The sequence below is a fragment of the Mustela erminea genome, chromosome 2 (genome assembly GCF_009829155.1).
Source record: "Mustela erminea isolate mMusErm1 chromosome 2, mMusErm1.Pri, whole genome shotgun sequence".
Lineage (NCBI taxonomy): Eukaryota > Metazoa > Chordata > Mammalia > Carnivora > Mustelidae > Mustela > Mustela erminea.
In genome coordinates, this window is record NC_045615.1 from 35,646,602 (window position 1) to 35,658,363 (window position 11,762).

Sequence of the window (11,762 nt, forward strand, 5' to 3'; positions counted from 1 at the left end):
TGTTTGAAAGACTTCTAGTTTCAGCTGTATAAGTCAAGTAATCTCTAATTGCATTATCTAATTATTTTAGTTATTGATACCTAAGTATCACTTATCCACAACCACAAATCTTTTTTTAAACCTGAGACCTAATTTATCTCTGGCAATTATAACTATTTGGCTTCTTGCAGTCTCATAGTATACTAATTCTAATAAATTCAAGGAATGAATATCAATGGTAGCATCTTCTGCCTTATTTATAGCCTTCAGTAGGTAGAAATCTCAATGCTAGTGCTTTCCTCATCGAGTTTTTCAATAGCATGATCCAAGGCATCTGTGAGGAGATATTTAAAGATATATGAAAAGGTACATGATAAATCCCCTCTAACATTCCTATATCTCTAAACCATTTCATCCATTTCTTTGCATTAAAATAGACAATGTTTGAAGTCATTTGTGGCCATCCCAGTGGTCTGAACTGAGGTGTAAAGGCAGAGGGCAAATGGAAGCAGCTCCGGAGCAGCAACATCAGTATCATGAGAAGGAATGACTTATAGACATCATGGCCAAAGAGAGGCTAAGAAGTCCATGCTTTGGTAGCAGATCAATTCTGACCACTGCTTATGGGCCATGCAAGAGAGCTACATGGAAATCAGTAAAAACCTGTGGGATTTGGGATTTGTATGATTTGTGTGATGATGATAATAGTGGGTTAAGGAAGGAAGAACTCAATGTCATTCAAGACCCAAATTTTATAGTAGACTAAAGCAAATAAAGGAATTCCACTGGAACCCAAATGAGATCTGTCTGCCAATGTCGGTGGAATTTGAGGACCTTCTGAAGGTTTGAGAGAATCCAAGTGAACAGGCATGGAACTTGGTGGAGTTCACAGATGAAGAGAGATATGGTCATTACCTTGTTATCCATGACTGTTAACCTCAAATACATTAACCTGAAGGTCTTGGGAGAGGCTTGATTATATCATATACTTGCCCATTTTTGATGAATTATTTGACATTCCTAGAGAGAGGAATAACATCAAATATGAGATACCTAGAGATGTTTCTTGACCACCTTCAAGATTACATAGATTGAGTGAAGCTGCTCCAATATTGGAATGGATTTTTAAGAAGATTTGTAATGAGCTTGAGAAGTGGGAGAATGGTGTCTTTCCTGGATGGCCAAAAAGACAAGCAGTGCCCTGACTCGTGCTGGACTCCATTTTGACATGTCTGCATTCTTTCCTTGGGAAGAGTTGGAGTCCCTTAGTCTGTACGGATTAAAATCTGTTCTCTTAGCTTAAGGTATGAAGTATGGTGCAACCCTAGAAGAGTGAGCCCAGAGGCTATTCAACACCAAAGGAAAGTCCCTGGAGTCACCTGAGACCTTGCTGCTTACCAAAAATCCCACCAAAAGTCAAATGAGACACTGAGAGGAATAAGGACCTTGCCTTCCTAGACGCCTATATCTATGAATACGTAGAGATTCTTGGGGAAGAGCATCATCTTCCTCATAAAAATGCACAAAACAAGGGGGCCAGGATAAGGGAATAGTGAGAAGTAGAAAAGTAGAGAGGCACAAGCAAATCAGTGTGAGTGAAGGTGAAGATGAGGAGTATGAGATCACTTACAACCCCAAAAACCTGCCCCTTGACTGGGATGGCAAACCCATTCCCTATTCTATAGATATAAGCTTCATGGTCTAAACTACAACTGTGAGATTTGTGGGAAGTATACCTACTGAGGTTAGGATGCCTTCCAACAACACTCATGGCATGAGGCATTTGGGTATCCCAAACACTGCCCACTTTGCTAATGTGAAGTTGTCATCTCCCCATGGGCCTAGTGGAAACTTCAGAAGGCATCAGAATGACAGCAGCCTGACACTGACAAAGAATATGAAGACTCTAGTGTGAATGTTGTGAATTAGAAGACCTCCAAGGATCTGAAAAGATGAGGTCTGCTCTAGTATTCGAGAATGTATCTTAGCTTTGGGGCTTGCCCAGGCTTACATAAAATCTGATTTTTCTGTTTCTCCCAACCAAATGTTTCTGAAGACTCTGCTGCTTAGTCTTATGGTCTAGCATGCATCTTGTGATAAAACAAGGCATGCTGGCAGGTTTCAGAGTTGGAATGTGTTTTATATTTGTTTTGTTTTAAAAGATTCTGTCAGGGGGTGCCTGGGTGGCTCAGTGGGTTAAGCCTCTGCCTTCGGCTCGGGTCATGATCTCAGGGTCCTGGGACCAGCCCCACATGGGCTCTCTGCTCAGCGGGGAGCCTGCTGCCCCCTCTCTCTCTGCCTGCCTTTCTGCCTACTTGTGATCTTCCTCTCTGTCAAATAAACAAATAAAATCTTTAAAAAAAAAAGATTCTGTCAGAAAATTTTTTAAAAAATAAAATAAAATAGGTTGGGTTTGATACCTCAGCTTCATTAGGAAATTCCATCACAGTCTATTCGTAGTCAGCTAATCAAGCAAGGAGCTGGGCAAATTACATATTGATTTAGTATTTTTTGTATGTGGGCTCATGCTGATAAAGCACCACATATAAAATTATGTATCCCCTTTCTCATTCTTCTGAAAATTGGTGAAACTCATGCACACATCACAAGAATATTACAAACATTAGATAAGTTAATATTTGTAAAGCTCTGATAAAAATGTCTGTCATACTATTGCTTTGCAACTGTTTGCCAGTCAAAATTTTTAGAGTATATAGAATCCTTTTAGCAATCAACTTTGTTGTTGTTGTTGTTGTTTTTCTTTGTTCTTTTGATCTCATTTTTTTTTCTGCACACTTTTCTAATTTTTTCTTTCAGTTAGACACATTCACAGTTAAAAAAAATAACTTAAAACTCTCTGGAAAAAGGATTATGGAAGTGCCATTCTTTAATTTATTTAACATTTTCTTACAACTGACTACTATAAGCCAGTAACAAAATTATATGCAAATACAAAGTATTTACCATACAAAGCATTGTCTTTCAGGAATTTCAGAAGAGAAGACCAAATTAGGATGTAATATGATAAACATTAAATAATAACAACACCAAAAATGATCAACCAAGAAAAATGCTGTTTGTGTCTTTGGAGAAATTATCAAGAACAGATTTATACTGAATATGACATTTTTCTAGACTGCAAGTGATAGAGAAGATATTAATGAGAAGAGTAAGATGATTCACTGTAACTAGAACATGTACTGTGTAGGAATGTAGAAATTAGAGAGCTAGAACCAAATTAAATATTCTTTGAATATGTAAATACTTTCCATGCAATGTCTATGATACCAACTTGTATTACATATTGTGAATATAACCAGTTGCAAGTAATGGAAACTAACCTTTAGTGGACCAAACAGGTAAGGGATTTACTTTATATCTCATATCACAGCATAGGTATATGGAGGCTGGAATTGGATGCTGTCAAAAATCTCTTTAACAAACCAAATTCTTTCTGTCTTTCCATTCTGCCAATCTTAAAATATGGACTTTCTTCTTCATTAGTGTTGTCTTGTTAATATACTGAAGTCTGATAAATCTGTACATGTTTTTTTCAAGAAAAGACAGATAAAAAACAACATAAGAACTGTACCAGATACATCTACAGCCTTTTATGAAATATGATTATCGTAAATATTTTTTTATTCTGACCTTAATTTAGAATCACTGGTGTTGTCTCAATCCCAAGTTATCTTACAAATGTTTTCCCCAGTTACTTGGCAGTATTCCACTTACACTTCATTGGTTAAACAGAATAGCCATTGTTAACTGCAAATAACTTTGGTAAATTATTATTTAGCTGGGCACACTGCTACCCCAATAAAAATACAAAGATAAGAGTGGATATTGGATAAGAATTGTCCTGCTATGCTTTAATTTTTGCTAACAAATCTATGAGCTTGTTGAAAATACCAAAAGTGATTTTCTCTCAATAAGACAATTTCCTTGTCTTTTAATGAATGCTTCCTTTGACTTCATGACTCTACCCTCAATTATTGATTACAGCAGTTTGCTTAATATGTGAGACACTGCTCTGTAATTCAGAGGATTCAATTTAAATCTCTTATTATAGACAGAAACAATATTGATGAATTGTCCATCCTTCAGTTCAATGTGCATTCTAAATGCCAGGCTATAAATTTAAAACAATAGACATTCAATTTCAATTAAATTATTTAAAAATTCTTTACTGTTCCATGAAATCTCCATTATATATTTATATATCTTTTGCTAATCAGATCTGCTAACCAGATCTGTAACTGTGCTAGTTATCAGTTTCAAATGGTCTCTTTCAACAATGAAGAACCAGGTTAAACCTTCTCATCTACCATCTTTGGATTTAAAAAAAAAAAATTCCTGTACAGTTGTCAACAGTAAAAAAAATCTTTTAAAAAATTTCCCCAATTTTTATATCAATAATCAGTAAAATGTCTTTAGCATTAGAAACACATGTGAAACACTTGTACTGTAAATCATATGCCTGTACTACTCTGCTAAAATGAAATGTATCTTATAAAACAAACAATAAGAATACATATTAATGGGATTTCCATACTAAGCTAATATACAATAATTAAGACTTTCTCACTATTAAGAAGGTGAGTTTTTAAAGTATTTCTTCTAGGGGTACCTGGGTGGCTCAGTCAGTTAGGTAACCAACTCCTGATTTTGTCTCAGATAATGATCTCAGGGTTGTGAGATTTAGCCCTATGTTCTCTGTGCTGGGCATGGGGCCTGCTTACAATTTTCTCTCTCTCCCCCCTCCCTCTGTCTTTTCCTCACCCTATATGTGCAGACTTACTCTCTCTAGCTAAATAATAATAATAATAATAATAATAATAACACTAAAATATTTAAAATATGTAATGGTCTTTGTTCCAATATTAAACCTCTATTGCTTTTTTGTTAATGTAGCCACTATTTCTCTCGTGTCATGAGCTGACAGAGAATATACATATAAGTGTAGAAACTCACCTCTTCATTTGCTTGTTATTTGTTGTGTTTTCATTCTTAGTGTTCTTGGTCATTATTTCTTCAAATAACCCTTTTAAATTTATGTAAGAACAATATATATTCATGTGCCTACTTACAAGTAAACTAATTCTTTGGAAAACTGAAATCTAAGAACAAATAGATAAGAATAATAATGACAATCCCTATCACTAAAGAATTAAAGTTTTTTTTTTAAGATTTTATTTATTTGATATAGAGAAAGAACACAAGTACGCAGAGTGGTAGACAGAGGGGCATGCAGAGGGAGAGGAATAATCAGGCTCTCCAATGAGCAATGAACCCACCTTGGGGCTTGATCCCAGGACCCTGGGATCCTGACCTGGGCCTAAGACAGGTGCTTAACCTACTGAGTCGCCCAGGTGCCCCTAAAATTATTTTTAATGAATTTATTTATTTTAGAGAGATTAACAGTATAAGTTGGGGTGGAAGAGGAAGAGGGAGAGAAAATCTCTGGGCTGAGTGTGGAGTTGGATCTAGGACCTGATCCCAGGACCCTGAGATCATGACTTGAGCCAAAACCAAGAGTTGGACACTTAACAGACTCTGTCATTCAGGGTTATTATTCAGTAATAACCCTAAAGTTATTACTAGGGAAAGATAGATGATAAGCAGATATAGATATCAAATACTAATACATATGTGGACATATAAGTATATATATATATATATATATATGTTTAGATATCATGTTTAGCTAATAAGCTGGACTTACTTTTTTTTTTAATTCCAATGTAGCAAAAAAATGGAAACTGAAATGTGTTTTTCCTGCCAGTACAGTGGATTGATTGCCTTTTTCACACATGAAGATGTACATACAACCAAATTTGGTGACCACGTTTCCAGTTAAAGTCATAACTAAAAATTGTTATTTATCTTGCATTCTGTTGGAAGATCTTATTCTTTAACCTACTTGGTATATATTATATATATTTGCACATTTACAGAAAAAGCTTGCACTTGCCCTTAGTTCCTCTGTTGGCATAGCTTTCTCTAAGTAAAATTTGGCCAACTTAAACCATCTCTAAATATGTTTGTATTTATTTAAGTTAATATATTATCTAAAACCTTTTAATTGAATTTCACACATTTGATCATTCTTTATTCTTGGTGTATTTTGAGATCTTGAGTCAACTCAAACAATGGTTATTGAATCTTCACTGCCATCCTTTTTTTTTTCATTATAAACAACAGAAAAAATATTAAGACTCATTCTCTAGTAATTTAAAACATATAGTTTCTCATTTGGAACAACATTTTAAATGAGCTTCTTTTTAAATGAAAAATTATCCATCTTTCATGTAACTCCACTGTTTAGATCCATATTCATGAACACATTCCATTTGTCTGGATTTTTTTCACAATGCCTTGAGACACGAACAATGCAGAGATAATTATAAAATAAATGAGTACCCTGAGAAAATTAATTTCAATAATGTGGTAGAACAGAAGCTGGGATGCAATGAGTTAGGAATTGGAAAGTAGTTGATAAATGGAAGAATGTGAAGAATGATGCTCTGAGTGGTTTTAAAATGAGGAGAGTCCGTTATTTTCAGAGCATAACAGAAGAGGTGGTTTTGGATTCTGATAAGCAGGAATAATTGAAGCAGATTGTCTTAGGTAAAACATGAGGTCACTAAGAGCTGAGGAGGTGGAAGAATAAGATTGTTAAAAGCTGTGGTCATGGACTGGAATCTTTAATTAGAAATCCTAGAAATAAAGGATAAACCACCTATATGAAGGTTAATTCCATGGAAGAGAGGCAAAGATTGTTACTGTTAATGTGTGTAGCAACTAGAAGGCTATCATTAATAAAAAGGCATGTAAAAATAGATATCTCCAAAAGCAGGGCAGAGTGCTATTTAGATAGGGTAATTAATGTATTTGTTAACATAGTACTTATAAAAACATCATAGGTGGAAAATCATTTTGGTCCATTTTTAATGTTTTATTTTATACTATTAATAATTTATTAATGTTAATTTTTTGAAGGTTTTATAACATTCTGTAAGTACAACCTTGTACTTTGAACATAATGTATGTTTCAGACAGCTGCCTTTGTCTTAATAAAGACATATTTTTTTCAGTGTTAGAAAGTGTAACATTTTAACATGCCTATATTTTAAGAGTTGTATCTTTTTTTCTTTTCTTCCAAATCATAGATACAAAAATGAGGAATTGGTCTTATATCTAACTGAATAGCATTATGGTCACACCACCAGAGTTTGTTTTTTGATGTTAGGAATTATGTATATGTTAAACTTACTTCCTCTGAATATAAATGAAGTCTAATAATATGTAACAATATACAGCATTTCCTTAAAAAAAAAAGATTTTATTTATTTATTTGACAGAGAGAGACACAGTGAGAGAGGGAACACGAGCAGTGGGAGTGGGAGAGGGAGAAGCAGGGCTCCCACTGAGCAGGGAGCCTGATGTGGGGCTCAATCCCAGGACCCTGGGATCATGACCTGAGCCAAAGGCAGATGCTTAACGACTGAGTGGTATCCTAATATATAGTATTTCTATTAACTGATGTGAGTTAATATATGTAAAGACATGTTGTAAATTCTAATGGGCTAGCAAATTTTGTTATTACATCTAATATGGAATTAGAAATGGTAAATGTAATGCTTTTAATATCCAGTTTAATATTTTGCTTACTTTATTATTACTTTGAAATTATAGTTCCAATTATAACCTTTAAATCCTGAGTAATATTTAAGTCATCATCATATCTCTTCTGGCATGCTTGCATTTTTAAAGTGTCTTGAAAATAATAATCTTTTCAGCATTCATTTGTTTATTTTTTTGTTTGTGTTTTGTTGTTGTTGTTTTTAATAGCTACTGCTAAATGGTTATTTATTGAATGACTATATTTAAGGTACTTATCTGGACTAAGAACTCATCAAATTGTGGATGGATTTATTCTCAATTCCTAGAAGAATTTAAAAGCACTTAACAAGGTCAGGTATTTAGGATTTGATATGTAATGATGAGTTAGAATTGAAAGATATAGCTTCTAAAACAAATTATTGTAACCACAAATGTCTTCTAACTTTCCTTAGAATTAAAATTCTTAGCCATGATGAGCCACTAAACAATAATGTGCAATCTTAAAGCTGATATAGGCATGGAAAAGGTTAAAAAGTTTGAGAAACACAACTTTAAATGAAACTAATTTTTGCTTAGATTGTCACCTTGTGTGTGTATGCATAGAACACAGGAAATACCATAGATTAGAAATGGCAAGTTAGAAAGAAGAGGGGGCTGAAATGGGTAAGGGGTGAAATGTGAACACGGTAATGCAGTGTATGAGCCTAAAGCAAGAAGGAGAATTGTTATATACACTTGGTAGATTGAACATTTGATTAATATATTACATTCCTCAGTCTTCCTGATAAAATTCCATGTCTTGAGGTCTATTAAGCTATAATTATTGATGCTTAAGGTTTCTTTTGGTTAGTGTTTGTCTGAGATGTATGTTCCATTGTTTTCATTTTAGTTTATGCATAACTTGACACTGAAAAAGTCTTATTTTGAGGAACGAGGTCTTTTTTGAAATCTAATCTAACCATCTCTGCCTCTTAACAACATTTAGTCTATTAACATTTTAGTTATTACCATGATTGAGATTATATATACCATCTTGTTCTTTGTTTTTCTCTTCTTCTGCACATTTGTGTTTTGTTACATTTTATCTCCACCAGTGAAGGATCACTATTTAAAGTTATTTATTTTTCAATTATTTGCTCTAGGTTTTACAATATAGTTCTGTAACATCTCTGTCTATAGAAAAATAGTGTACCACTTAACTTACAGTAGAATACATTGTACTGTCTTCCATTTCTCGGATCCTCACATACACTGTTACCCTCACATTACATTACAAATATTTTTGCTTTAACTATTTTATGTTTCTACTATTTTGGTTTAGGAAGTATATTATCTTTTATTTAATAAAGGTTTGTTCATTTTTATTTGAGACATAAGTGAGGATATTGGGGGGGAAGGAAATTGAGAGGGGAAGAGAATCTCAAGCAGCCTCCCTGCTGAGCATGCAGTCCTATGTGGGGTTCTATCCCAGGACGCTGAGATCATGACCTGAGCCCAAATCAAGAGTCAGATGCTCAACTGATTGTGTCATCCAGGTGTCCTGATAGTGTATTATCTTTTAAAGACATTAGAACTAAATAAAATAATACTTTTATACTTATTAATAATTTATTCAAATTTTCAGCTTTCTTTATTTATGTAGTTTTTTGGCTTTATTTATTTATACAGATCCACATTGCTATCTATTCTATTTTCCTTCTGTCTAATAAACTTGTTTAAAATTTTTCCAGCATGTGTTTGCTAGCAATGGAGTTTCCACATTTTTATTCTTTGAAAAATACATTTTACCATGATTTTGAAAGACATTTTAGATGAATATATAATTCTTGACTCACAATTTTTACTTTCAGTATGTTAAAGAAGTCCTCTCATTGTCTTCTGGCTTCCAAAATTTAACATAAAAGCTTGCTGTTTTCTCAGATCTGTTTCTCTGTATATAAAATTCCTTTTTTTTTTTCTTTTGACAGCTTTACATTTTTTCCCTTATATTCAGTTTTCATTAGCTTGATTATACTGTGATCTTTGAAAAAAATATTTTTTGTCTGGGGTTCTTTGAGACTCTTATCTGTGCATTGCTGTCCTGTATTAAATTTGGAATCCTCATAGGCATCATTTCTTCAAATAATTCTTCTATACTTTTTTCCTTTCCTTCTCAATTGGGTGTTTTCAAATATATGTAATATTTCTGCACAGTTCTTGGATTTCTTGTTCTCCTCTGTGCATTTTTTAAAGATGTTATTTATTTATTTGTCAGAGAAAGACAGAGAGCACAGCAGAAGGAGCAACAGCAGAGGGCAAGCAGGATAGCAGCTGAGCAGGGAGCCCGATGCGGGACTCAATCCCAGGAATCTGGGGATCATGACCTGAACTGAAGGCAGATGCTTAACCAACTGAGCAACCCAGGCATCCCTAGTTTGTGCACTCTTTTGTGCCTTTGTTTTAAAGTTTGAAAATTGTCAACACATTAATCTCCATTGATTTATTCTATATTTTGACTCTGAGGATTTCGATAAACTTTTAAGTCTATTGATAAACCATTTGAAATAGTAATTATTTATCTGTGCTGTCTTCTATAAATATGCTTTAAGTAGTAGATTATATATAATCCAGAATTCATATTTAACCCTTTGTTATAGTTTAAAATTTTTCATTGAAACTTCCCATCTTCCACATCTATTTACAACTTTTTCACTAGATCCTTTAACATCTTAATAATGACTATATAAGCTAAAATTATTCCTGATATGTCTAATACTGGGTAACCTCTGCTGCTACTGTCTGATTTATGTGAGATCTGAAGGCCCAGAGGGCTTTTATCTCTGTTCTCTGTCTCCTTCTCAACAGCACACATTCTTATATTTCCAATTTTCTAATTAGAGATTTCTAATTTCTATTTTCTAATTTTCTGAATTATCCTCTCCAGGTCAGTTCTAGGAAACCCCTGTGTGCCTGGTGTTGGGTTGGGGCTTTGTTAATGTTTCCGCACATCCTTCAGAACCATGAACATGACATTTGGCTCTGTCTGTGGAGGTCCTTTGTGGGATCGTGTGTCCTTCCCCTCTCTTAGTGGTAATAGATTTATGATTTATATCAGTACAGGGTGATTGGTCTGATTGTTCTTTTTGCTTCTCAGTGGGTCAAAGTTTTCTTCTTATTCTTCTAACCTTCCTGATGAACTTTTGCCTTAAAAAGAGAGTTTTCTATGCCTCTCACAAGCTAAGTACCTTACTAGCTAGTTATTTGCTGAAAAACCTGTGGTGGGCAGGGGTCTTTCCTTCCTCTCCTTCAGGAGCACATAGATCTTGCTTCTACCCCTCCCTTAGCAGCAGTGCATCTTTCTCAGTGATCTAGAATAGGAGTGTTTCTCATTTTTCCAACAGTAGCTTATGACTTTATGATTACATGAGAGAAGAAGTTGAGGAGTAGACTTTTTTTTTTCAGTGTTCTACTGGAGGATGGTTGTCTCCTGCCCTTTCTTTAAACTGGAATTCTGAGTTCACTGTCAAGACTTTTGGAAATAGCTGCTGAGTGTGGATTCTGTGTGTGTCTGTGGCTCCCAACTACTCTCTACTGTCACTGTAGCACACACCCAGACTTTAAGAGTGTGTAAAATCCCAATTATTTCCTACTCTGTTTTAATGGCAAAGTTTGGTGCCACTCTGACAAAAGTGAAACATTTTGTTTGCCCCACATCTCCTTGGACTCTAGTTAGAATAACTTCCTTACGATCACCCTTCCCTACCTTCAGTCAGTTGCAGTTCCCCTTTATCTTCAAAGTTGATTATATGACACTGAGTATGATTGTCGTGTTTAATGCTACACAGTTTTCACAGTCCCTAAAATTAAGCCCAGTGATTCACTTAGTATTAAGGAGAAGGCTAATATTTTCTGATAGCAAAACTGATTATGTTGGATTATTGAGAGGAAATCTACATGCGTTTTTGGTGGCACCTTCCAGAGAGGTTGTTCAGAGGTAATTAGACTGTGATATTTGCATAACTTGCTGACTTTATAATCTGACCCTTATATAATTGACAGAGGTACTGTATAATTTTAGGGCTGTATATTATATCAGCCTGTATATTTTGAAAGTGCTACCTAAAAAAAGTTTAGAATTATACTTACACAAGTTCACACCAAAATAGTGATTTTTTTTC

At 34.3% G+C, this 11,762-nt stretch overlaps 1 pseudogene; it reads left to right on the forward strand.

Annotated features, from left to right (window-relative positions):
• Positions 1 to 481: 481 nt before the first annotated feature.
• LOC116583077 lies at positions 482 to 1,947 on the forward strand (annotated as a pseudogene).
• The last annotated feature ends 9,815 nt before the right edge of the window (positions 1,948 to 11,762 follow it).